Source organism: Diabrotica undecimpunctata, unplaced genomic scaffold (assembly GCF_040954645.1).
Source record: "Diabrotica undecimpunctata isolate CICGRU unplaced genomic scaffold, icDiaUnde3 ctg00000989.1, whole genome shotgun sequence".
NCBI classification, from domain to species: domain Eukaryota; kingdom Metazoa; phylum Arthropoda; class Insecta; order Coleoptera; family Chrysomelidae; genus Diabrotica; species Diabrotica undecimpunctata.
In genome coordinates, this window is record NW_027312150.1 from 4,716 (window position 1) to 28,565 (window position 23,850).

The 23,850-nt window shown below is 33.1% G+C and overlaps 1 non-coding gene across 1 annotated transcript; it reads left to right on the plus strand.

Annotated features, from left to right (window-relative positions):
* The first annotated feature begins 14,895 nt into the window (after positions 1-14,895).
* Positions 14,896-14,979, plus strand: TRNAL-UAA (transfer RNA leucine (anticodon UAA)). The gene has a single exon. It is a non-coding gene; the product is annotated as a tRNA-Leu (tRNA).
* Positions 14,980-23,850: the final 8,871 nt, after the last annotated feature.

The window sequence follows — 23,850 nt, forward strand, 5'->3', positions numbered from 1 at the left end:
TGCAGACATTAACTTTACAACTAAAACAATAGAAAGTTTCTCAGTTAGAATAAATGATAACCAAGTTCCTTATGCAACATCAGCAAAATGCTTTGGCATCATCCTAAACGCGAGGCTGCGCTGGAAAGTCCATGTCAAAAAGAAAAGAGGCGAGCTTGATATTATATATAAGAAATTGTATTGGCTGATTGGAAAAAATTTATTATTATCCATTCATAATAAATTATCTGTACCAAAGCTAGTAATCTACATATTATCCAGAGATTTTAAAACAAAGTACCAAGGAACATTGTTGATGCTTCTTGGTATATCTATAACAGCAATCTTCACCAGGACCTGCACACTGAACAACACTGAACTAAATAGAAAACCCATAAGGACAAAACCATTTGAGCTAGTGTAAATGTGTAACAGTTTAGTGTAAAAATCAGAGTATAGTGCTGTGATAGTAATGCATGTTAGTTGTAGTTCATTAGTTGATAGATAAAATAAGAGTAAGGCATAGAGTAAACCCTTAGATTTAAGTATTTGCTGTTTATTAAGTTAGGGCAGAAAATACTTGATAATTGGTCATGTATGAGCACATAGCAGTATACTAACATCGTACAGGTGTAATACAAAAAAAAACGGATCTGATCGAACACATCGAAGTTTAAACTTTCACAATTGTGCGACTGTGTCCCGATCAAACCGAACGCGTCCCTTCGAAAGAGACACATCCGCTTCGATAAAGATACATTTAAGTTACATTTAGTTATAATTTGTTGTTTATCGTTCACTATATCACATTTCCATTTTCTTCGTTTGGTTCTTCTGAAACAACACTGACCGACTATAGCATTTAATCATTCTTTTAGGTTGAAGCTGTGTTTACACTAGAATGATTTCATTTTTAGAAACGTTGTGCGAGCTACTTGAATTCTGCATTTTATCTCTTTATTTGGGTTCAATTATTCTATAATTTAGCATCCCAGATATTTAAAGTAAGGACTCTTGAATGATCTAGGGACTATCGCATAAAATAACAGTGTCTTCAGCGTATTTAAGATTATTAATCAGTGTCCCATTGAGTTTTACTCCAAAGTATTTTAAATTGCAAAGCCTGTTTGCAAATTGTATCTGAGTAAATATTAAATAAGAACGTGAAAAGAATATCTAGAAAATTATCTCTATTTGAAGACCAAAGAGATAAAACCTTTAAGCTAGAAGAAGAGGTAAATGATGGACAAAGAAGTGAAGGAAGCAGGAACTTTATTCCGCAATAACACAGTTAAAGGATGGCAAAGTAGCAGCCCTGATAATATACAAGCAGAACTACTCAAACTAATGGACAACGAATCAATAGAAATAATCGCAAAGATATTCAACAACTCTGGAGAAATACCAACAGAATGACTGAAATCTGAGTTTATGCCACTTCCAAAAAAACTAGGAGTCAAAAAATGTGAAGATTACCGTACTACAAGCCTCATGAGTCATCTCCTAAATTTGTTCTTAAAAATAATTCATAAGAGAATTTACAAGCTGTGTGAAAGTCAAATTTCCCACAACCATTTCGGGTTCACAAATGCTGTTGGTACTAGAGAGGCTTTGTTCTCAGTACAAGTCTTATTGCAGAGATGCAGAGACGTCAACTGCGACGTATACGCATGTCTGGTTGATTACTAGAAAGCGTTTGATCGAGTACAGCACGCCAAGATGATGCAAATACTAAAAGAAGCAGGAATTAATAACAGTGATCTGAAAATAATTAGAAATCTTTATTGGAATCAGACAGCAAATCTCAGAGTTGATGGTGAACAGACTGACTATGTGAAAATCATGCGTGGAGTGAGGCAAGGTTGTATTTTGTCTCCTCTAATCTTGTACTCTGAAAGAATATTTATCAAAGCTTTGCACGAAACTGAAAAAGTATTCTACTAAATGGTTACCGGCTAAACAACATCAGATATGCAGATGACACCATAGTATTTGCGGACAACTTAGAAGACCTACAAGTTCTTATGAACAAAATCACGTATTACAGTCAACAATATGGACTCAATATAAACGTTAAGAAGACAAAGCTTGTGATAATTAGCAAGAAAAGGATAACAGAATATCAACTCTACGTCAACCAATCCCCTGTAGAAAGAGTGACGCACTACAACTACCTCGGCATCATAATAAATGAAGAATGGACCAACAACCAGGAGATTAGAGCACGCATCGGAAAAGCTAGATCCACCTTTAATTGGATTGGGCCTTCTTCAAGAGTCACAACCTCCCTCTTGATACAAAAGTAAGAATGACGCGATGTTACGTCTTCTATGTCCTTTTTTATGGTGTTGAATCGTAGATCTTGAACGAAGATATGTGCAGAAAACTGGAAGCGTTTGAGATGTGGCTATATCGGAGAATACTTAAGATCTCGTGGACTGACCGAGACACAAATGAGGAGGTCCTCAGAAGAATGAATAAGATCCGAGAGGTACTGACCACGATCAAATCTCGAAAGTTACAATTCTTCGGACTGCAAGCTCGGATGCGCTCCTTCAAGCCATCCTGCAAGGAAAAATATTTGGAAAACCAGGTCCAGGAAGAAGAAGAACATCTTGGTTAAAGAACCTCAGAATCTGGTTCAATACAACATCTGTGCAGCTTCTCCGCGCTGCTGCAGATACGATAAAGATTGCCATGATGATCGCCAACATTCGTAACGGATAGGCACATCAAGAAGAAGGAGATATTAAATAACAGCCGGGATAAAATGCATCCCCGACTGATGCCTTTTTTAATGTAACATTCTCCCAAACACTCGTATGACTGCTTTCTGCTCCAAAAACAAGTTTTGTTTGACAGGCAGGTCCCTACCATCACAATGACTTTGGTTCTTAATATGTTCAAAAGCATTTCATGCTGTACCCTATCGAAAGCCTTTTCATAATCTATGAAAGTCACATAAATATCTTAACGTTGGTCGCGGCGTTTTTAGAGAACTAATATTTTAGAAGGGACGCAATCCTTTTTCATTTAAACTAAAATAGCAATTTAATTAATATTATTAATTTTATTACATATATATATATATATATATATATATATATATATATATATATATATATATATATATATATATATATATATATATTATGAAAACTTGTGTTTTGTGAAAATTTGTATGAAACCCGAACCCAGTTACACAAACAAGCAAATGACTCACATTAAGAACCTTATCTACCTTTACCGGAATACTGTTGCGAGTAAATATTAACCACAACTCCTGAAACCTTTTATTTCCTCTTAAAACTTTCTACATGAGCATCATAAACAAAGAAAGCGAACTGAAGGGCTCTCAGAACAACAACAACACCATCAACAACGAAAGCGTATGAATTTTTTGTGATAGACGTTCTAGTGGGAGCTCGCTTACACGAAAAGGAGGTGGCGAACTAGTAGCTGGCTTCGTTGCTTTGCGCCACTAAATAGATTTATTATTTCGACTAAACTTTTTACATCTCTCGAATTACAACTGCAAAGAACAACTCTATTTTCTAGACATAGACGTTACATAATAGTTATTAAATAAATAAACTAAAAAAGTAGTATATTAGGCGGTACTGTAGACCAGCGCGAAGCTTTATAATATGTTTTCTGTATTTTTAAAATTTAAATAATATATTTGAAATTAAATAAAGTAAGTTAACGTTTATTTATTATTTTTATAATATTGAATAAAATTGAAAAAGTTTACATGTTGTATAACGGTCACCCCTCGTCGCGTAAATGCACTTTTTTAATTGTTTACTGTGATTACTATTTCACAAAAAACTATATATTTTTTTTGTTTATTGTGTCTCAACTTATTATTATTTGTTATTATGGTTATTGACACTGGGTCAATCGACCGAATAGAACAGAACAACTTAGAACGAGATCCTACGGCATACACAAGAAATAATACGAGAAAAATAACAATACCATACATAAAAGGATTATCAGAAAAACTTGAAAGGATAGGAAATAAATTCAACATTCAAAACAACAAACACATCGAGATCTATTTTGTCTAAAACCAAACCTAACAATGAACAAGAAAGGACAAAGAATTGTATTTATAAAATGCCTTGTAAATGCGATCAGTTTTATTTAGGTGAAACATCAAGGCCATTAAATGTTAGAATAAGTAAACATTAATGTTATATTAAAAATAAAGAATTTGATAAATCTTAAATATGTAAACACGCATGGGATAACGAACATAGGGTTCAATGGAATGATTCAAATATAGCCCTAAAAGAAACGGATGGTAAAAAGAGAAAAATCAAAAAAGCAGCTCTAATTATGCTAAATGACACCAATTGTGTCGCAAATTTCTCGGCAGAATGTAGTAGGATGTGGTTACCCATATTATAAGAGGAAGTTATTAAAAGGAAAATACCAGTATTAGTAAGTAACATATAGAGGATACTTCGTTTATGTTTTTTAAATGACAAACATATAAAATCAGAATTTGGTGTTTATTGAAAGTAAACTAAATGCACGACCAAATACTTACCATGTCTTCATTTCTGGCTAAAAGCGATTTATTCATACTTTTTGTATCGAGGATCTAAAATGGTAGCTTGACATGCTAAATCATTGGCTTCATAAATTTGAAATGTTTTTTCAATTTGCTCGATTAATTTTTGCACCATTTTATTGACTTGCTCAGGTGCGTTTTCTTCAAATAAACTATCACGGGACAAATAAATCTTTTTCCTTACGATTTTAACCAAAGGAATGATTTTCGATAATGTAATGGTCTTTTCCGCACAAATTTTATTAGTGACATCTAGAATCAATTTCAATATTTGACGAGCATACTGAATAATTCTCCAGTCATGTGTTGCTAAAGACGCATCAAACTCATTTCCTAAAATGGCTAATGTAGAAATTATGGCTTCTTTGATTTCAAAAAACGTGACAACATTTCATACGTGGAATTCCACCGAGTAACAACATATTGTTTTAATTTTAACGCTGGTAAATTCATCTGCTTTTGGGTTTGCTTTAGCTTGGTAAGGCCATGTGAGCTTCTTTTAAAAAACTCGACTACTGATTTGACTTTTTTTATTGTGTCCTCAATTTCTCTTAAACCTTCTTGAACAGCTAAATTCAGGGTATGTGCAAAACACGATAAATGGCTTAACTGGCAACGCCGCACTGCTGCTACAATGTTAGCCGCATTGTCGGTTGTATAAACCGTAATTTTATTTTCTAAACCAAATTCTTTCACTACATCCAATAAAAATTTCGATAAATTTTCAGCAGTAAGTATGTCATTCACCGTAATTTAAACAATCTAATAAACCCGAAGACAATTGAAAATCCTCACTGAAAAAATGAACCGTAACAGCAATAAAACTCTTCGATATTAACAAAGATCCATAAGTCTGTTGTTAAATTCATAACACTGGCACTTTTTAAACGGTTTTTTAACTTTTCTAGTTCTGAAAGATATATATTTGGTGTAAGACTTTCTGCTATTGTTTTCCTTGTGGGCAAAGAATATCCAGGATTTAGCATTTTGACAAACTTTTTAAATTCAATATCATCCACTATAGAGATAGGCTGGTACTCTTTGACAATCATCCTAACTAACTGCAAATCCAAATTTCTAGCTTTTTGACGCGATAGCGAAACTGGTTTTGACGTTGAAGGTTGAGGTTCTTGAAATGTATTTTCTGATTTTTCTGTAATATCTCAATAAGAATACATCTATCTCAAAATATTAATGGGATAAAGCGTTTATTTCTAATAAATTCCATAGGTTGTTGCAAAATTAGATGGAAAACACAACTTTATTTTTACATTACGCATACTCTGAGATAGCGCGTATCTTTACTAGAAATAGAATTATAAGGAAAAAAACATCATCAAAATCCAATTATTCGTTCAGACCAAAAATAGCTTTAAACTTATGGTACATTTACAAATACATAAACAAATTAATTGAGGATAATGAATAGACGTGAAGACCCATGACCTGCTATTCTATGTCACTACCCATGACGACTGCATGTTATGGCTCCATTCCATGTCACATGGCCACAAGCTTTGCTTCAAAACAAAAATATACCACCCAATTAAAAGTCATGAATGAATAGCACTACATGGAACACAACAATGTATAACAAAACAAAAAGGATGAAATTTGTATACGTTGCAAATTTTTAGGTTTTCACTTCATTTGTTTCTCTGTAATTTCCTCGGAGGTTTCGAACGCAGAAAAATTAAGTTTCGAACAAATTTTCATCCCACATAAAACTAAATTCTACTGTATTAAATTGTTTTTTTTAGCTTTTAATTATTACAAAATAATAAATTATCACTCAATATACTTTTTGCAAATACTGCTACTTTATAATTTGCTTAGAAATTATACAACTTTTCTAGAAGCAATCTTGTAATATACCTCATTTTTCATCCCCACCGTGTGTTGCTTGTGTTTCCAATTTTATTTAAGTCCAAGACCACACCAAATATAATTCTGAGGGAAGAGCACATTTTATGGCAGTGAACCATTTAAAATTGATTTTTCAAGTTCAAGGGCGCTGATGTGGATTCAGATATGGAAAACTGCCAAATATTTGGGAAGTGGATATGACAATGTGTAGTCATTATGCGACAAAAGTGTTAACAGTGACCCATATTAAAGCAATAACGAGAAACAATTAAAAAGGAGAGCGACGAATTGGAGCTAATTGCTAACAGTGGTTAAATTTTATTAAAAATGGTATTAATGCAATTTATACGTACACAAGTATAATATGTATAATGTAGGAACCAATTGACCCAACATTTTGTTCTTTAAACAAAAGTTAGATATTTTCTTTATTCACGAACGTGTATTTTTTATGTTTAGTGATCAAGTATTAAGTTGTATATCTGTCGATGTGCCTGTTTATGTCCTATAAGATTGCCGTAGTTTGCAGGGATTAATGTAATTAGTAGCACTGAGAAGGAAAGTCCCATCTCTTGATGTATTACTGACCTTTAAGTCAAAATAGAGCCAGACACATTATTTCCGAATTCACTGTTAATAACTCTAACTTTGAAATGGTAGAAAAATTCACATATTTGGGCTCTCTGATGACCAGTGACAATTCCCTAACGAAAGAAATCAAACGAAGAATATTTTTGAAAGACAAGTGCTATTTTAGGCTTCGTTAACAAACGAAAAGTCGCAATGTGTGCCAATAAACAAAAATAACAATATGCTAAACCCTTATACTGCCAGCGCTAATATATGGATCGGAAACATGGACCATCTCCAACATAAATAAAAAGCTGTTGCTGATATTTGAACCAGGGATCCTGAGAGGAATATTCGGTGGTCTCCGTGAAAACTGTATTTGGAAGAGGTGATACAACTATGAGGTATATTACAAATACAAATATATATCTAGTGCTTAAGACGTGATATCACTCATAAAATTAGAAAGACTAAGATAGACAGGACATCTAACAATATCGCAGCAGAATAACCCCACAGCCGGTGGGGAGTAGAAGAAGAGGTAGGCCAAAACTTAGATGGAAGGATGGTATAGATGAAGATGCTAGAAAAATGCATGCAGAAAACTGGCAACAGATATAACTGGCGAAATAGACTTGGGAAGGTTGGCGCTCTACTCTAGGGCTATAAATTTTTATAAACCTGTTTCTTAATATTGCGAGGGAGATTCTGCAACTCTCTTCTTGTGACCCCTTTAAGTTAAATTAATATTAATTTATGTAGGATTAAACCACAACTGATTGTGATAAAAATGATATTTAACATTTGTTTGTCGTTTCGATTGCAAATCAGAAAATTATTTTACAAAAATCTAAAATAAAAATTAAGAAAAATTTAAGTTAAATATGTTTATCATATTAAATATAACGGTAAAATTAATTTGATAGTTGACTAACTTGGTCTCGATCTTGTAGTCTAGCCATATTGTGAATAAATTCTGAGAGGTGTTGTTGTTCTTTCAGATTGATTACATTCTGATTTTTCGGTGTCCACCACAAACTGTGGTGGACAGGTATTGTTAATTCTTGTAATTATTGTCTTCGGATGACCGAAATTTATTGGGTCAGTATGTCGGATTCTGCTCACTTGGAAGTTTTTTCTTTTGGGATTGTTCCTGTCGCTTCCTCTCGATCTTTAAAATAGTTTCTCAGTCGCACTCTCAATTCGTCGACGGTTCCCTTGGGATCTAAGCCGTGTTTTCCGGCTTCGCTCCGTAATTTCTCTTTGCAAAGGCGGTTTATCCACGATGTACCTGTAACTGAGTCTGTGTCTTTATATGTCGGCATGTTATTAATTTTTGGTCTCTTTTAGCACTTACTTAATTTTGCTCAGGCGCCAGTTTGTAACGGGTAGCTCTTTCGAAGCAACAGACCCAGTAAAACACAGGTTGAAATAAGAATAAATCTATTAGTTTCAACGTATATATAAAAATTAAAAATAAAAATAAAATGTATTCTATATCCCCGTCTGGATATCGCGAGAGTGAATTCCTAGGCGGACGCCTGTAAAAAAAAATCATTATTACTAACAAAAAAAAAATGGAATACGCGATCGCAGACAGACTTGTACTCGCTTCCACTTCAATGCAGCGGAAGCGCCAAACGAGCTCGCAATCAAAATATTCGGTTGTGCAGATCCACGCTATACGGTAACGTTAAATGCACGATACCCATGGGTTCTGCTTGATTGAGGACAGACTATAATCCTCAGTACGGAAGTCTCTCTGTCCGGGTCGGCTCGCAGATTCAATACACCAGCGACCAGGGAGCCTAGAGCATCAGCAACAAGACTCTCTTACTTAATTCCTCCAATCGCTCGCCTTAAATAGTCGCTCCGAATCCCACCTCGTCGTCTCGTCGTGGAAATGGGTGCGCGATTATCGACACTCCCACGGTTCGAACTGTTGAACGTCCAGCACATCGTCACAAATTAAAATTACCATCACCAGTATGGCTTACCCAGTGAATGCTCAATATACACAGCAGAAATGATGGCAATAATGTTTGCTCTTCAGCAATATATATATATATATATATATATATATATATATATATATATATATATATATATATATATATATATAAGGGGCAATAGAATTTATGATACTGGTTACATTCCGCGAGAATGGCTGCAGTCATCCTTTGTGATGATCCCAAAAACAGCTAATGCCACAAAATGCAATGAACACTGCTTAATCAGTTTAATGAGTCACTTGCTGAAACTCTTCCTTAGGATATTACACTCAAGAATGTACAAGATACTAGAAGAACTTAGCGGGTCAACACAATTCGGTTTTAAGGGAGAACTAGGAACAAGAGAGGCAATTTTATGTTTGAACACCTTAATACAAAACTGTTTAGATCAACGAAAAGATGTCTACCTCACCTTCATCGACTACGAGAAGGCATTTGACAATGTTAAACATAATATCATGATGGAACTACTACATAGGGCCAACATTGACCAGAAGGAGATCAGAATTATTCAGAATCTATACTGGAACCAAATGGCAAAGGTGAGGATTGATCAAGACCAATATACGGATGAATTTGAAATCCGGAAAGGTGTCCGCCAAGGATGCATACTCTCTCCGATGCTTTTTTATTTATATGTTGAAAATATATTTGCGGAAGCATTAGAAGACACGGAATTATGCATTAAGGTGAACGGCATACCCATTAGCAACCTACGCTATGCGAACGACACAGTGATTATAACTGATAATTTGGAAGATCAGCAGTTATTATTTGATAGGGTGAATAGCATAGGTAAAAAATATGGCCTCAAAATCAACATTTTGAAAACGACATATATGGTCATTAGCAGAAACACTCCAGAAAACCCGATAATATGCATAGGTAACGATCGCATAAAACGCGTGAAAACTTTTAAATACCTTGGCACCACAATCAATGACCAATCGGATCCTTAACAAGAGATAAAAACTCGAATACAAATGGCAAGACAAGCTTTTGTGAAATTCAGACCGCTCCTATGTAATCCAAACCTAAATTTCGAAATACGCTACAGAATGGTCAAGTGCTACATATGGTCCATCTTGCTTTATGGCATGGAAACGTGGACTTTGAAAAAAACATCTATCAACAAACTTGAAGCATTTGAAATGTGGTCATTGAGAAGAATGATGCGCATACCTTGGGTGGATAGAGTTCGAAAAGATGACGTCCTTAAGAGAGCCGGCGTGGAAAGAGAACTCTTTGAATTAATTAAGATCGAATCGAAGATCGAAGGTAGGAGAGAAGCCGGCCGCAAACAATTATCCTGGTTAAGGAATATTAAAGAATGGACAGGAATACACAATACAGACGAGCTGTGTCACGCCGCCAAGAACAGAATTCTAGTAATGAGATAGTCGCCTACGCACTTTGGTATGGCATGTTAAGAAGAAGAAGAAGTACTAACATTTGACTACGAATCTGCAATCAATAATAATTAAAATTCAGTCGATTTTAACAATAAACACAAACAAGTCTGACTAAGTGTCTATGCCAAAACCATTTTTCAGAAGAAAAAACTGTACCGTGAGGCAACATAAAGCTTTGGCTTAATTGTATTGATTTTTAAAAGGAAATATTAATTTGTATTGATACTTTTTAACCTTACACTGGGTATTTTTATATTTTTTACCGTTTTTCATTGCTTAGTTTAAATTTATCGATTTTACTCAAGTTTATCAAGTTTATTTTTATTTTTGTAAAGTAATCGTTAAAGATACTATTGTTAACAGATTTATGGTCACAATTTAATTACTATTTCCAAAGTGTTTCTTTGTTAATTACGTATCAAATGGCATAATTGCTGTTATATACCCTTTTCTGGAATGTCCACAAATCTCATACTTTTCCAGTATTTAAACAAATATGCACAATTCATTTAACATTTTATGTATACATTACTTGATTCCACGCCGTTCAAGAGTTTAGTCTAAAAAAATGTTTAATAAAACCGGCAAATTCTATTTTCATTTCAAAACCCCACAGTCTGCTTTTCTTTACAATCCCTGTTTTTATACCAACCTCCACTGGCCTACAAAAGAAAGGATATCTTAAGAATCCCTTTCGGCGTAGAGCTTTTTGTAATTTAATTTTATTTCTAGGAGAGGGTTTCACGATATAATCAAGAATGAACTTTCAATTTTTTCGTTCATAAGAAGGGATAGATTATTTGACAATATTGTAGGCTCTAGTGACACTTCTCCGAGTTTATTGGTTCGGAAATATCGCAGAAATGATAGAGTTTGAGCCGTGAAATACCATTTATTCTGGGCTTTAAGAAATTTTGGAATTTTGGACAAAAATAAAGATAACCTTGGAACTTACACCCCAACCAACGACTCTGACGTTGTTACGAAGGGAATTATTTTAACAAATTGATGGCACTTTTAGCTGGAATAAATAAAAAGAAGGAAATCTAGATTATAGGTGATTTAAATGGAAACATAGTAGACAGTGAAGTAGAAGTAGGAGTATGGGTGAATGCATTAAACCACAACACATATTGATTAATATACCAATATCACATATTGATTTAACTTTGTTATACTGATAATATGAAGTTTAAATTTTTAAACGTACCCTTAAATTTTTTATTATTTGAATTTTCATATAGTATAACTAAATATAAATTTTCACTAGAGAATAATAGACCAGCATTTCTGTATATGATTGATTTAAAGAAAGCGTTTGACAGAGTAAGACTCAAAGATGTAATCCATCTTGTGTATAATAGAGAAGTTCCCCTAAATATTATAAAAACTATCGAAAACATTTACCAAAACAACAAAATGGAAGTCACAATAGATGGACAACTTACAGAACCTATAGAAATAGGCAGATAATTAAGACAAGGGAATTCATTAACCCCCATGCACTTCAATTTGATTATGGATGAAATCATTAAAAGCGTTAATAAAGGAAGAGGATAAAGAATGGGAAAAAAAAAATAAAATTCCTCTGTTACTGTGTCTGCAAAGACTGATCCACAGATTTAACATAAGAGCAAAAGAATTTAATATGACAATCTCATCTCAGAAAACTTAAACAATAGTAGTCAGCAAAGAACCAACCAAAGAACTTCTCCTCCTCCCACGTGCCTTCTCTGTTAAGGTTGGCGATCAATATGGCAAATTTCTCTCTATTCTGGGCTTGATGAATTAATTCATTTCCTTTTGTGTGGGTCCAATCTCTGATGTTTCGTAGACAAGATTTTTTCTTTGTTCTTATACCCCTTTTACCTTCAATCTTGCCTTCTAATATTACTTGGAGCTGCTCAAATTCCCTATGGTGCAATATGTGTCCTAGATATGACGTCTTTCTAATTTTGATAGTATTTACCAGATGACGGGGTGTGTTCATTGCTCTCAGTATTGAACAAGTAATGGAAATAAAATACCTGGGAACTACACTGTCTAGCTATGGAGAGCTGGACAACGAAATGAGAGATTAAGTACAAAAGGTCAATAGACTGACAAGATGCCTTAATAACACTATATGGTGAAACAGACACATTAACAATAAGATGAATTCAAGAATTTATAAAGCCAGTGTAAGACCAATAATGACATATGCCTCCGAAATAAGACCCGACGCAGCCACAACGCAAACGCTACTGGAAACGGCAGTGATGAGAGTACTGCGAAGAATTACAGGAAATACGCTGAGAGATCAAAAGAGAAGTGAAGACATTAGAAGAAAATGTAACGGACAGTGTATAAATAAATGGACACAAAATAGAAAAAAAGGATGGAATAACCACATAAGCAGAATGGAGCAGACCCGTGTCGTCAAAATAGCAAGAGATAAGTAACCAATTGGCAAGACGATCGCGCAAACAATGGAGTGACAACCTTTCATAGAGGTATTAATCCGCCAATGAACAAGCAGAATTGCTTATAAAGAGAAGAAGAAGAATTTTCATATGTAGCCGATTCTTGTTCAGAATTATTAACAATGACTTTCTTAGTCTTCGGTTTTTGTTCACTATATTTCTCGGATATCATCAAAATGAACAAAATTTTAACTTATTTATTAAAATCCTTCTAAATATTTTATCACTTACTAAATACTATTGCTCTGTGGTAGGAGGGGGTAATTTTTCTGTTTTGATATCTCTTTACCCCTCCCACCCCGGGTTTTGAAGTCCGTGAAGACTCCCAAATGCAGACAATCCGACAAGAAGCCTCGATTTGGGTAATGCATGTAAGTTTTGTTTTACATTGCAAAAGGTATTTCTATCCTAGTCTGGAAAAATAACGAGTCCGTCACCAGATAAAGTTGGTAGGCTAACCACAGAGTGGGGCTCCGCTCTCCCCGTCGTACCTGTGTTGCCACTCGAACACCTGCTTGTTATCCCTGTATGAGTGCACCGGTGAACAGAGGTAGGAATAAAGTTCCGACCTCTCATGTTAGACTGAACATGCTAGACAAATATGAACTTGTAGTCTTCCGCATAGAGGTTAAGTGGAATGAGAGTATAGTGGTCCATACCAATCTAGATGAGATATAAAAGTGTCCGATGTATTCTTAAATAGTTACTGTTTGGTGGTGTGAATTTTGAGCTGGCGACGTTATCGGTCTAAAGTACTTGAGAATATCCAGAATGGTAAACTGCGAACGCTATAAGTCGATGATTACCATTTTCTCTTAGTCCGAATTGGCTTATATGAACATTAACGATATGTAGCTTTAATTATATAAAATGTTGCGTGCCATTGCGCTCATGCCACATTGGACATTTTGCATTAACAATTTGAGTAATCAAGTTATTTAACTCAAAAGTGGGATTTACCTCCATTAGACTCTCTCGTGTGAGGTTTTCTTACGTTGCAAATTTGTGAGAATAAACCACAAACTACAGCGGCCCTTAAAATCAATATAACATATGCTGTTGGACAAATTCAACGTTGTTTGAAGCCGTGGTGGATGGACAGAGAATGTTATATTCCATCCATAATGGCATTAAGAGGCGTTTCAAATGAATAAAAACACAGATGCTACGGTGGGCGATACAGTAGACTAGCGCGAACATCTATACTGTATTTTATGTTTTTAAAATTTAGACATTTTTAAAATTAAATAGTTTTATTATCTATATTTTAAATAAATCTATTTATATTAAAGGCTAGGACGACAATTCACACTGTTTGTCCGGTAGGGTAACTACGCCACCTAGAAAAAAAATCTGAACTACTAACTGACATTTCAATTTACTTATTGAGTCAATCATATTTTGTTATTGAAACGATACCTACATTTACTTAATTTTTTATATAATTTGTTTAAAAATTGTTATAAATAAATAGCTTGCCACGGAAAATTTCCGGTAAACTTTTAAACACAGCATATTGGCATCATAATCTATCGCATAAAACAAATCAGCTTGTGAGTATGAAATTGACCTTTTTCGACCAAAGCCAGACGCCTATTAAACTAATACATAGTTTGGAATTAATGGATTGTCTGTATTTTGAAGAAAGAAATCCAGATGAGAAGATGAGAAATCCAGAACGTTACGGCCTTCTCCAGCTGATTCTCCAAGGGAAAGTGAATGGTAAGAGAGGACCGGGAAGAAGACGCATTTCCTGGCTTCAAAATTTGCGAAAGTGGTATAACACGACTACCACTGAACTGTTCCGCGCTGCAATAAATAAAGTAAAGATAGCCGTGATGATCGCCAACATCCGGAACGGATAGGCACTTTAAGAAGAAAAAAAGTCTATATTTTGGGTTGCATAATTTCAGTAAGAATATTTATTCACCAGTGTTTACCATATATTATAAATATTTTTAAATAATACCGATAAGTATAAAATTTTAAGTAGATTATTAAAACTAAAGTATGTCAGGTTGGCCGAGCGGTCTAAGGCGCCAGATTTAAGCTCTGGTTCCCGAGAGGGAGCGTGGGTTCGAACCCCACACCTGACAACGCAATTTTTTAGTGGAATTTTCTACTACTCAGGTAACGTGTACAGTTATATTTATTTTTATAGCCTCTAAATAAAATTCGTTATTTATTATAATATGTTTTATTAAATCGATACTAGGTAAAACAGATGGTATAAAAATTACCATTAAAGAACACAAAGAATATGATTATTACTATTAGGCAGAAAATTCATATAACATTAAGATCAACGTAAACGGAACTGAATAATTAGAATGAGTATCTAGAAATTATTACTTACTTGGGATGCATTTTAAATGAAGCTTGGGGCCAATCAATATAAGTTAAAATATAAATCGAGAAATCAAGACCTATAAGCCGCGTTGCCATGGGTAGCGAATCATAAATTATAAAATATAAAATAATTATTTGCCAAATAAAGTACCGACCAAGAAGTTATCTGTAGGATAAAAGTCATCTGTCTTTATTGTAGTCTGTTATTATGTTGTAGGTTTTGTACAACTATTAACCTATATATTCTTGTTTCGTGTGAGTGATGGACGTGGATCTGGCATAAGAAGATTTAATAAAATCGAAGAGTTCAATGTTTAATGTTTATAAACTTGTGCAAAAATGTAATATTTAAGGTAAAGTCGACCATTTTAATTTTTGTAACGATATAGACTTTTTTAAGTGGTTCAGATTAAGTAAACCGACAGTGATCTATATTCTGAGAACATTTGGTAAATAGTTGTCGATAAAAGATTATAAAAGTAAGCATTTTACCTCTTTTTGTTCACTTAGTTGACTCATTCAATGTTTCCAAAATCTTGATAATTAAAAAAAAAGTTTCAATGAAGATAATAGAAATGGGTTGTTACTTGGAAATTCTGATCATTGATTATACAGTAAAGCCATTTTTAAGGAGTACACTAAACAATCCATGAAGAAATTTTCTATAATGAATTCCATATTAAAACCAGACATGTAACAGAACTTTTTATGCATGGAAGAGAAGGTTTAGGTACTATTTATCCAATTGAAGTATCTGTTAAGTTGAAAATCTACAGCCACATGTCATACCTCAGCGAGAGATCAAAATGAAGACAATTTTGAAGATGAATGTTTAAGCTAACATTAAAAAATATTATGTTAGTGTTATGGAAAAACCTCAGAAGAGTCTTTAATATATACATGTATTATGTTTTTAGTCGCTATTCAATTTTTTAACTCTTTTGAAAGTTTAAAGTTTGTTGATCTTAAAATATAGGCTAAGAATTGGGTGATCGGTAAAAAATATAATACAAAACTCGAGCTTTTCCAATAAATGAATTGCCAAACTAAAATTACGCTGGTTTTTGTACGTAGATCGATCATAAAACGACTTTAAGCTAAAGTTCACAGATTCTCCAAAAGTAACTTTGTTATGAAAGTTGTACAATAAACTAAAATTTTATTTTGTTTACGTCCTAGCCTTAAATAGAAAGAAAGTCAGAAAAAAATAAGTGGAGTAACAGTAGATCGCAATTGATTAGATCCCTATTCACATGGTGACCGGCAAAATCACTAGTTATATTATATTCAAATAATTCAATAAATTATTGTTTGTTCCTAACTCCATCTGTTAAAGATTAACAAAGCATACATTGTCTACTTCTGTTAAAGCTTTATTTCATATCAGATGACTTCTTCTTCTTCTTCGTTTGTTTTTGGGTTTCGATTATATAATCATTTACCCAGTACATGTAAGGTTATGCTCGTCTTGCTCTAGGCAATGCACAACCAGGGATAAATTTCTACTTCTGTTTACTTTACTGCTAATTGACAACTGGGTGATACTGAAAGATCAGCTTTTTCATTTGTTTATCTTCTTCATTTAAGGTTACTTTTTACTGCTAATTGACAACTGGGTGATACTGAAAGATGAGCTTCTCCATGTATTTATTTTCTTCATTTAAGGTTACTGTTTACTGCTAATTGACAACTGGGTGATACTGAAAGATCAGCTTTTCCATTATTTGTTTATCTTCTTCATTTAAGGTTACTGTTTACTGCTAATTGACAACTGGGTGATACTGAAAGATTAGCTTTTCCATTTGTTTATCTTCTTCATTTAAGGTTAGATTAGACTTTTCTCGTTTGGGGGTAGCTTCCAAACATTGTCACATTAGGTTTATGGGTAATGCTACCTTCGGTTAGGATTAAGGATTTTAAGGACGTACATTTTTGTATGTTAGGATATTTCCAGTATTTTCTAGATTTATTTTGTTATTTTGACAAGTATAAAAAAAAAAAAAAATTATAGATCGATTTGAAAAAATTTGATGAATTTAATAATTATTTTTATAACTTTCTCAGAGGATTTATATAGAATACTATGTAAAGATATTGTACTCTCTATTCCTGCTTTTATTAGTTCTAAATACAGATCCATATTTTTGTGTTTGTTTATGGGACATTCAAAGAAGATATGGATCACTGTTCCAATGGTTCCGCATTCACATATCGGTGTTTCCGTTTTACCTATTTTGTAGAGATAGCAAGGAGTTTTGCAATGTCCACTACGTAAACGATTAATATTTGTTATGGTATTTCTGCCCATATACCCACATTTGGCATACCATGGTTTTATGGGGAAATCACACTGCAATCTGCAATAGTTTGGATCTTTATGTTTAATTTGGGAATGCCATTCATTGTAGAACTGTGTTAAAATGTCTTTTTTTGTAACGCAAAAGATATCTGTACTAACATTTTTTATATTATATGGTACTCTTAATTCTCTCCCAATATTCGCCAGCCTATCAGCTACCTCATTACCTTTAATCCCCTGATGTCCAGGTACCCATTCTATTCCTATCGAGAATCCCATATTATTAGCTTCTACCAATAGTTTTTTGGTCATTATGGTTACGTAATCCATTTGATCCCATTTGACTCTGAGATAGCGCGTATAAAGCACTTTTTGAATCCGCAAAGATAACTGCTTTCATGATCCCCTTCTCAATGCACACAGAGATAGCTTTATATATAGCTATCATTTCAGTTGTACAGATTTGTGTGTAATTATGGAGCCTTGATGAAAATTTGTAATTAATCTGTGGTATATAAATTCCAAATCCAGATTGGTTTGTTTGTGGGTCGATAGATCCATCTGTATATACATAGGTATGATTACTATATATTCCACCATATTTTGCTAAAAACATTTCATTAGATTCAATTTCATATTTTTCATATTCTAGGCTATTAATTGTAATAGGATACAAAAGAATTTTTCTTTCTACTTCATATATGGGATTAATTTTGTATCGGATTATATTTTTTGATTTTTTGAGTATGTCCGTATATGCTAATGAGTAGTCTGGTATAGCTTTATTCTTCCAAAATTGGTTATTTGCGTTTATAGCTTCATTTAACTTATTTAAACTTCTTATTACTATGTTATTTTTTTCAGACATTTGTTTCAATATATACTTATGAGCCAATATTTCCCTTCTAACTTTTAGTGTGGATACTGAACATTCCGCTTGTAATATTAAAATTGGTGTAGAACGTAGACAACCTGTTATAATCCTTAAGGCCACATTTTGTACTTGTTCCAACTTCATCATCAGACTTTTACTGCAAGGATTTAAAAGATTGGCTGCATAATCTAAATGAGATCTTACTATCCCTTTGTATAAGCTTAAAAGAATGTTTGGGTCAGATCCCCATTTTGTACCACAAATTGCTCTCATAACATTAATTCCTTTGTTTGCTTTAGCTATCATATCATTTATTTGAATTGTCATATTCAAGTTACACTGTAGATGGAACCCCAGATACTTTATTTCATTTTTCCATGGGATTTCCAGGTTTTGGTACATAAGGTGGGGGAAGTTATAACCTTGAGCTCTTTTTCTAAATATTATTGCTTTTGATTTATGTGCTGAGATTTTAAAGTTGTGTGTTTCAAACCACTCCTGTAATTTTTGTAAGTAAGTGTTTAAGCAATTAATTGATTTATATATATCTGACCCTTGTACCAGAATTACAAAATCATCTGCATATTGGAAGCACTCCATTTCAGGTTTGATTAAATCATGTAAAGACTTAGAGTACAAATTAAACAATATTGGACTGAGAGGAGACCCTTGTGGCAATCCAGTTGATGCTTGGATTGGGCCTAGTATATTGTTTGATTTATCTTTAATATAAATATTTCTATTGAGCAAGAATTGCATAATTAGGTTTGTATAGGTTGTTGGAATACCATACTTTATTAGATATTTATATAGCAAAAACGTATTGACAGTATCATATGCCCTACTAATATCCAAAAAAATTGCGATTGTATTTAAATTTTTACTAAATCCTGTTCTAATATAATTTATTGTTAAAGCTAAATTATCGTTACACCCTTTATTTCTTCTAAATCCTAACTGTTTTGGATTCAATATACAATTTTTTTCAATTATTTGTTCAATTCTTAATTTAATTATATTTTGGAGTATTTTGCCCACACATGACTCTAGGGCAATATTTCTATAGTTGTCTGCACATAATGGATCTTTATAGGGTTTTAAGAAAGGAATAACAAGAGTGTTTTTCCATTCTTGTGGAAATCCAGCTTTTCTGTTCATTATTTGATTAAATATTATTGACAGTGATTCTAATGCTACCTGAGGAAGTCTGCCAATCATACTATATGTTATTAGATCTAAGCCAGTAGCCTTATCCTTTTTTTTAATGACACTTATTATTTCCTCTCTGGAAATGTCCTCCACATTGTCATTGGATTGGATAACAGTAAATTCTGGATCTGTTATATCAATTCCCAATTTATTTAATATATCCAAAGCTATGTGTTCGCTGGGAAGTTTGGCAGGAATTATTGCATTTTGATATGTGGAGAACTGTTTAACAGTTCGCCATATTTCTGCTAGGGGAGTGTCCCTGTTTAGTCCATTACAAAAGCATCTAAAACTATTTCTTTTTTTATTTTTAAATATTTTTTTACTATAGGCAAAGATTTTTTTGATTTCTATATAATTATCTGTACTTGCATCTTCTTTGTATTTTTTGATTTTTTCTTTCCTCATTTTAATTAAATTTGAGCATTCCGTGTCCCACCATGGAGGACTTTTCTTTTTTCCTGTGTGCTTTTTTGTTTCCAAAAAGGGTATTTCTTCATCACTCACCTTCTCCATAATTTGCGTAAAGGTGCTATATTCTTTACACCCACTTTTCATTAGTTCTTCTATTTTTGAACAGTATTTTTCCCAATTGGCATTTTTAATGTTTCTTTTGTAACTTTTTTGGATAGATGTATGTTGAATTTGTGTCTGGATTTTACACATCGTTGGGAAATGATCACTACCACCCGAGTCCTCTAACACATCCCATTGACATCTGTTCACTATTTCCGAGGAGATTAGTGTTAGATCTACTGCTGAAGCATTCTGACCTGGGAGTGTAATCCGTGTGGATCTTCCATCATTGCAACAAACTAGATCCAAATCCTCTAGAGAGTCAGCAATTATTCTTCCATTAGCATTAGTAGTTACCTGACTTCCCCAAAGTGCATTATGTGCATTCAGATCACCCATTATAATTTTATTGCCTCTGATTTTTTCTATTCGCCCAACCCATCCATTTAAATCTATTTTTGCCCCAGGATGAATATAAATATTAATTATTGTTATGTCCCAATCAATTATTTTAACTGCTAAAATTTGAATTTTACTATTATTATTGTTATAAGTATATACTACTTTATGATCCAAACTATTATCAACAGCAGTAGCAATACCACCATAACCATCTAATCTATCCAATCGATGTATTTTATACCCTCTTAAATAAAAATGATGATTTATTTTTAACCATGTTTCATTTAATAATATTACTTTAGGGTTAAAATCGTGTATAAAAATCTTTAAACTATTATAATTACTGTTTAAACTTTTTATGTTCCATTGTAGGATGTATGGATTCTTGGGATCCATCTAGATCTAATAATTTTCTATTTGTTGAAGTTTCATGTGTAATTAGCTTGTTCAAGTAGGTGATTAGGTCTTCCTTATGTCTCCAATTCAGTTTTTTTAGTATTTCATTCAATATTTTTTCCGTTTCCCTCTCTAGTTGTTCTGTACGTGAACATCCAGGGATAGGAATTTTAGAACTAACAGAGAAGGTTCCCTCTTCAAATCTGCCATTTGGAGATATTAAATTCTGATTGTGAAGCTCTCTGTCATAAGTTTTATTTGACTCGTTAATTTTTCTTTTATTTTTGTTCCCGCTATTTTCTGTTTTTTTGCTAAACCACTGTTCTGGGTTACTTCGAATATTTTCTATCCATCGCTCATTAATTGGAATTCTGTCAGGTATATTAACCTGATTTGATAGAGGTGGAAATTCGTCCTGGCTTACTCTAAATGTATTTTCTTTTGATAACTTTTTATTGGAGACATATGGATACCTTTCACTTGCCTCAAAATAAGAGAGATTATCTAATGACATAACAGCTTTAATATTCTGTTGTCTGACATATTCAGGACACTCTTTAAAAGTACTTACATGAAAATTACTACTACAATGGAGACATTTCATCATACATTCACCTTCATGTGCTTTATCAGCACAATTTTTACATTTTTTATCCCCTCTGCATTGATTTTTTGTATGGCCAAAACGAAAACAATGATAGCATTGAACCACCGGAATCATATATGGCTTTACCCTAAAGGGAATCCCATATATAGAAACCTCTTTTGGAATTTGTTTTCCTGAAAAGGTAAAAGCAACTGTCTCTGTATTTATGTATTTGCCTGAATCATATTTTGATTTTCTTTTAAAACGTCTTACCTCCAAAATTTTAATATTTACTGAGGATGTACCCGAAAAACTAATTAATTCAACATCAGAAATACTTGCATCAACATTATTTACTACACCCCTACAAGTTACTTTATTAGCAGGAATAAAGAGTTCATATCCATCATTTTTAATCTCTATATTTGAAACAAATTTATTAGCACATTCCCATTTCTTAAAAATAACGCTAATTCGGTTTTTACCCTTTTTATGAATTTTTTGTATATTCTCAATTTTCTTATCATGTATATATTTTGCTAGCTTTAAAAAACTATAATTTCCAACGTTATTGTTTTTTGATTCCATATAGACCTCAAATGGGCCAGTGTCGGTATACTGATAAGAATACTGTTTTTTGTCTTTTTTACTCTCATGTTGATGGTCTTTTACTCTCATAGTGGTCTCCGAATTATCATTATTTCCTACAAATGTTTTGTCTAAATTTATATTACATTCTATATCTGAATCATCTCTCTTACTTATTACCATCTTAACACTAGGAGGACCAACCCCCCCTGTGCTATCCCCCATTATTAAACCTCTTTAAATCTTTTTTTTCCAATTGATTTTAAACAATAAAAATTATTTATATACAACTAAAAATTAAATTAAAGTTTATAAAGATAGGAACAGAACTATTATAATACAACCTCTCTCCACAAAAGCCAATCACGGAAACCGAAGATAGCCTCAACCCTCAACCTCAAATGAGTTTGACAGAACCTCTCTCCTACTTTCGATGGACAAAATCGACAAATTGTTAAGATTTTCTTCAAAAAACCGTGCTTCAAGTTTGACAGTTTTTTGACAATCAATTTTCTTACCTTTAATTTGACGTATCGACGTATCATTTTTGAATCTGGCTAAAACTCTGTCTAACGGATCGATATAAAACATTATTTGTTGTCATAAATATCAAACAGAATATTTTTCAAGGTTTTTATTTTTAGAATATGCCTGGAAATACATTAAATTCTCAATCCCAGCAACTGGTGCTGAATTTGTGTGAATATTTTGAGTTGGATTAAAGGAACGGGGGACCCTTATGGGCACCTTTGGCTTGTGTTCAAGAGGTATTGTAATGAATTGTATGTTGTTAAATAATTTAAATATGATGAAATTGTTTTTAATTTAAGAGGGTAGCTGTTGCCTTGAAAATATCACGGCGTACAGTATGTACAATTAAAAAACGAAAAGAAAGCAATCCTGTCCTTTCAAGTCCAGGCAAAAGTAGACGTCCAAGACAACTGATCTGCCTGAAGGAACTAAAATGGCAATACGAAACATTGCGTATAATATGTACCTACAAAGTAAGTATAAGTTGATATTGTACAAAATAAAAACGATCTGGTTTATACCCAGCCAATAAATGTTTCACATCAAAATTAACACTTCTAAAATAAAGTTTCACTATTATTACTAGTTTTTGTTAGTCTACAAAGTTTGAAATGTGAATTAGAGGAAAAAGAAGTTGTTACTATGGGAAAAACATCCTTGAGCATTGTACTGAGAGATATAGGATTTAAATATAAAAAGGATGACAATCGAAGATCATTATTCGAACGATCCAATATTGTTGCTTTAAGAGCAAAATTCTTTCGTAATTACTTTGAAAACCTGGAAAGTGTGCATCCAAGAGAACTTGTTTTTTTGGATGAAATACGGATTTATTCAAAAGGAAATAAAACAACTTCCTGGCAAGACACTAGTAGCAAAAGTGTAAGTAAACCAGAAGGTTTTGATGGTAAACGTTTCATAATTGTTCACGCTGGTTCTTCTAAAGAATTTGTTTCTGAAGCAAGTTTATTGTTTTGTTCTAAGTCTAAACATATTGGTTACCATGGAGAAATGAACAACGACATTATTACTAAGTGGATAAGGGTCAAGTAATTCCCAATTTAGAAGCACCATCGTTAATTGTAATTGATAATGCTCCATATCATAGTGTTCTTTTAGAAAAGCAATCTACCACTGCTTCAAAGAAAGATGAAATTGTTACCTGGCTGACAACAAATAACATCCAATTTGACCCAAAATTTACAAAACCTGAATTA